The sequence below is a fragment of the Pteropus medius genome, unplaced genomic scaffold (assembly GCF_902729225.1).
Source record: "Pteropus medius unplaced genomic scaffold, Ma_sr-lr_union100, whole genome shotgun sequence".
NCBI lineage: Eukaryota > Metazoa > Chordata > Mammalia > Chiroptera > Pteropodidae > Pteropus > Pteropus medius.
This window is the reverse complement of record NW_024346667.1, coordinates 2213904-2219922: the sequence shown is the minus strand read 5'-3', so window position 1 is coordinate 2219922 and position 6019 is coordinate 2213904.

Sequence of the window (6019 nt, the reverse complement as noted above, 5' to 3'; positions counted from 1 at the left end):
TGTTTCTGTGTTTTTCTCCCTATTATACATTTTTTTCATTTTCATAAAAGTAGCAATGTCCAGAAATGAATGACAATATTAGGAGAATAGACTAAATATTTCAAAGAGAGTAGACTGATTTTATACTGGACCACAGTCAGAATGCAAATTTTGCATCGATTCAAGATTAGTCTCATAGTCACTAGCAGAACACACCTTTCAGGGTTGCTATTCAGGGAGCAACATCAACCAAGGTTTTAAATCAAAGGTTCATGAACCACATGCCAATGCTTAACGTTGGGCAAATTACTGATAGTTGTAGTCAAGGATATTTGTAGCATCATTTGAGCACAGGCAATAACTTTTCCATATTGCTGTTTGGATCCAATCATTTCTAATTCATCATAACAGTTGATAGTAGAAGACAAATCCCAAAGAGTTTTCATTAGATCTTGCTGCAAAGGCATTAACCAAATGAAACCTCTGAGTGCATGTCACGAAAGAATCAAGTTTTACCCCCTGGAGAATTTCAAGAACATACCTGATACTGCAGCAAGAAGCATTCCCTTTCTGTAATATTGTCATCAATATGTGTTCGTCCTAACTTGTCTTTCTACATCTGAGCAGGACACAGTGCTGTAGGTAGCCCTGTGGTGAAACAAGGCATAGTAAATTATAGCAAAATGCTGCCAGCCATAAAACCAGAAGAGCAGCCTGAGGGAAGCAGTATTACTCTGTCATCTTAAACATCCATGCTAAGTTTCCTTCAATGCTGTAAGAGAGTGACACTCTCACTTGAAGTCAGAGTACAACAGGGACTCAGAAAATCTGTTCTTGGGCTATATTTTGGTGTCTCCAGAGAGTGAATCGGTCGGGTGGGTTAGTGTGGTTGGAGCACGTCAAACCAGTACCCATTCTAAGCCAAAGTAGCCCATGGACAGGATTCTGTGGCTCCTCATAACAACTATTTTAGGAATAGCCCAAAAGCCCAGACTCAGCATTCTTCCCTTCTCTTTTGACATGCTCTCATTTGAGATATTCAACCATTGTTTTAAAGGGAAGACTCCAGCACAGGGCTAAGGAAAGTGGACTTTGGAGTCAGCATGTCCAGATTCAAATCTTGGTTCTTCATCTTTATTAGATGCAGACATATGTCACGTTATTTAATGTTTCTATGTCTTCACATTCTTCTCTGTAAAATGAGGGTAGTAGTATGACTCACTCAGTATTTCTTGACATAATTAAGTGATAAATTATACATATAACTCTTTGTCCAATGTCCGTTGTGCTGGACTTATTTGTTGGCACTCAGCATCCATTCCCGCCATGGTTTAGTCTCCTGAAGTCCAACCACTTGGAACTTAAAGGCTGGAAGAATAAAAATCACATTTCCTTGGAACACTTACCATGAGAGTTCAGGATATCATATAATTCCTGCCAGTGAGACCCATGTATCCCGTTATTTAGAAGGACCACAGCAAGGGGTAGGAGATGTTTCCCCTTCTGCACCAGTGTGGGTGGACAGACATATTGCAGACTCCCATATCCATCATCAATTCCCCAGCTTGCTAGTGGGGTGGCCGTGACTGCAACAGTGGCGGAAGCCATAGGAGCAGCATTTTTCTAACTTGTGGGTGGCAATAGTAGTTCCTGACAACTGGATCAGAAGTGCTTGGAGCCAGAAGCCTGATAAGGGTCCACTGCCGACATGAAGCTCTTTCAGTCTTTACAATGATTGTATGAACATCTAACTGCCCGCGGACATGTACTAAAGTGTTTTCTGCTGGAAATAACTGAGTTCCGTTTCCTGCACTGAACCCTGGCTGATGCCCTTAACTTATAGGACATACTCAATAAATTTTTGGTGGGCAGTTATTGCGGATGAATTTATTTATCTTCGCTATTTCAGCTGAGTTCCAGCGCCACCTTTCCAAGTATCGACTGGCTGTTTGTGAGTGTATATGTTTTCGGATGCTCATGCTTTCACTGCCTTCCTCCCAACTATTAACGCAGCCCTCCTAGTTTTCCTGTCTGTGTTAGTGGAATCCTAGTCACACAGGTTTACAAGTTTGAATCAGCCTTAACTCTTCCAACTCTGTTGACACAGAATACATAATACAAATTTTACCACCACTTCGCCTCCTATCTGTTACTTCCCACTTTCATTGCCGCAGCTCTTTCTTTCCTATGCATCCTTTGTTAAACCCATCGCTATAGTTCCATCTAAACTAAATGAAGATGGGTATTCAATAAAATCCACAATTTGGCTTTACCGTCTCTATCAAAGCATATTTCTCCTCTCCTGCAATTCTATCCTACACACATATCCACAAGAGGAGTCTGCATACACGATTCACGTCCCTTACACACACACACACACACACACAAACTCTCAAAGTTTAACTCACATATTTCTTGTTCCAAAACAATCTTCCTATATCACTCTAAATAGAATTTCCACCATTCTAATTGTTCTGTAGTATACCCTTTACGACCCACTTATTCATTTTTAAAATTTTTTTAAATTTTTCATTGATTCAGCATGTACTTTTGAGTTTCTGTGTAGCTGGCAGGTAGTTAGAAACAGGCTATTTAGCAGTAGAGAAGAGGCCTGATTCTTTCGTTCATGGAGCTCAAGTTCAGTCTAGAGATGGAAACAGACATTAAAACATTTTTAAAAAAAACCTAAATAACAAATAAGTAATCATTAATTTCCATGTATAATATGAAGTAAATGATCTAGGAGAATTGTGAGCAGAGAATTATGGTGCAGGTGAGGGGTTTCTTGCTTTTAGCTGGGGTGGTCAAGGGTGATCTTCTGAGAAGATGTCATTTAGATTAAGCTGTAAGGGAAAAGAATCATCCAGTAAAGGACGATAGGGGACAAACAGGAACAGTGTGTGTGGGACCAGCACATGGGCCACACAGGATGAATTTGGGGGAGAGAGGAGAAGAGAGTTAGCAAAAGCCTTTGAGACCAGGAAAAGGAGTTCAAGTTTTATGTGCAATTAGAAGCAATTACAAGATTCCAAAGAGAAGGCTAAAACGACCTAGTTTTTATTTTTAAAGGGCCACTCCAGTAGCTGACGCTGGAAAAGAGGGAATCCAAACTGACAGTGGTGAGGCAGTTGCAAGAATATTGCAGTACAGCGAGAGGCGTTAGACTGGGTTGGGACAGTAAAAATGAAGAGAAGTAGAGAGATTCATGTGATAGTTGGGGAGTAAGAACGGTAGGACTTGCCGACGGGCTGGCAATGGGGGTGAGTGAAGGGAACCAAGGGATTAAGGTGAGTTTCACTTCTGGCCTGAGGGACCGAAAAGCGGAGGTAGCATGCCGAGATGCAGCAGGAGGAGGCAGAAATAGGTTTGAGGGGAACCAGTTGTTGGGCTTTGAACATGGTAGGTTCAGCTGCCTAAGCCATTCCATCCAAACAGAAATTCAGGAATAGTCGTGGAGATCAATATAGAGTTCAGAGGAGAATCTAACATGGGAACAGAGTAGTGTAGGCTGTCAGCATGTGCAAATGAATAAAAGCACTGAGAACAGTAGTCAGCACTTGGCTGAAAGTGACAAAATAACTACCTTAAACAAAAAGACAATTCCTTGACTCCTAAACTGAAAAAAAAGCAAAGGCTGAGCTTTAAGCACATCTGCTGCCTTATGTTTAAATAATGATTTCAGTTTCCTCTTTCTATCTATCTCTGTCTTGACAACTTACAGCATACTGAATGGTGAAATATTAACATCATTTTATTGTTTCAGGTCTTATATTCACATCCTTAATCCATTTGGAGTTAATTTTGGTGTGTGGTGATAGACAACAGCCTAGTTTCATCCTTTTGCAGGTGGCTTTCCAGTTTTCGTAGCACCATTTATTGAAGAGGCTTTCCTTTCTCCACTGTATGTTTTTGGCTTTTTTGTCAAAAATTATTTGCCCATAGAAATATGAGTTTACTTCTGGACTCTCAATTCTGTTCCACTGGTCCACGTGTCTGTTTTCCTGCCAATACCATGCTGTTTTGATTACAGTAGCTTTGTAGTATAATTTGAAGTCAGGCAGAGTGATGCCTCCAGCCTCATTCTTTTTTCTCAGGATGGCTTTGGCAGTTCGAGGTCTTTTGTGCTTCTGTACAAATCTGATGATTTTTTGTTCTATTTCTTTAAAAAATGCCGATGGTATTTTGATGGTGATTGCATTAAATCTGTATAATGCTTTAGGTAATATGGTCATTTTAACTATGTTGATTCTTCCAATCCAAGAACACAGACCTGAAACAATAAAATGCATAGAAGAAAACATAGGAACTAAACTCAAGGACCTGGGACTTAAAATGGATTTTATGAATTTGACCTCAAAGGCAAGGGAAGGAAAAGCAAAAATAAATGAATAAGACTACATCAAACTAAAAAGCTTCTGCTCAACAAAAGAAACCATCAACAAGGTAAAGAGACAACCATCCAAATGGGAAAATATATTTGCAAGCAACACCTCTGATAAGAGCCTAATATCCAAAATATACAAAGAACTCATATGACTCAATAACAACAAAAAAAAAATGATCCAATCAAAAAATGGGCAGAGGACCTGAACAGACACTTCTCCCCAGAGGACATATAAATGGCCAACAAATATATGAAAAGACACTCAACATCGCTAGCTATTAGGGAAATGCAAATCAAAACCACAATGAAATACCATTTCGCACCTGTTAGAATGATAATAATCAACAGTACAAACAATAACAAATGTTGGAGAGGATGTGGAGAAATAGGAACCCTCATACACTGCTGGTGGGACTGCAGATTGGTACAGCCACTATGCAAAACAATATGGTGTTTCCTCAAAAAACTAAGAATTGATCTATGATATGATACAGCAATTCCTCTACTGGGTATTTACCCCAAAGACTTGAAAACTCATATCTATAAAGATATTTGCACATCAATGTTTATAGTAGCATTATTCACAGTGGCCAGGACATGGAAGCAACTGAAGTGTCCTACAATAGATGATTGGCTAAAGAAGCTGTGGTACATATATACAATGAAATATTACTCAGCCATAAGAAGAGATGAAATACTGCCATTTGCGACAACATGGATGGACCTCGAGATAATCATGCTAAGCAAAATAAGCCAGACAGAAAAAGTTGAAAATCACACGATATCACTTATATGTGGGATATAAACCTAAAAGCAACAAATGAGCAGGACAAACAGAGACTCATGGATATGGACTATAGACTAGTGGTTACCAGAGGACTATAGAGTAGTGGTTATTAGTGGGGTAGGAGCAGAGGAGGGAGGTAGATGGGGTAAAAGGGGTTAAATAGGGGAGTAGGGGGAGGATGAAGTGGGTAAAGGGGATCAAATATATGGTAGCTGAAGGAAACTGGACTTTAGGTGGTGAACACACAATAGAATATACAGATGTCAAATGATAATATACACCTGAAAATTATATGATTGTATTAACCAATGTTACCCCAATAAACTTAATTTAAAAAAAAGAAATATTCATATCAAGTACCTGAAAATGTCCTAATCTGTATCTTAAGAATATATATATATTCTTATGTATGTATATATATATATATATGTATACATATATATATATATGTATACATACACTGCAGTCCCACCAGCAGTGTATGAGGGTTCCTATTTCTCCACATCCTCTCCAACATTTGTTATTGTTTGTACTGTTGATTATTATCATTCTAACAGGTGCGAAATGGTATTTCATTGTGGTTTTGATTTGCATTTCCCTAATAGCTAGCGATGTTGAGTGTCTTTTCATATATTTGTTGGCCATTTATATGTCCTCTGGGGAGAAGTGTCTGTTCAGGTCCTCTGCCCATTTTTTGATTGGATCATTTGTTTTTTTGTTGTTATTGAGTCATATGAGTTCTTTGTATATATTTGTAAATGATGAAATGAAACTCATTATACATGGGCAAACATAAATTTTAATGTGAAATTTTTAAAATTAGAGATAAAATATTACTATTAAGAAATAAATTTAGCTACTCATTAAAT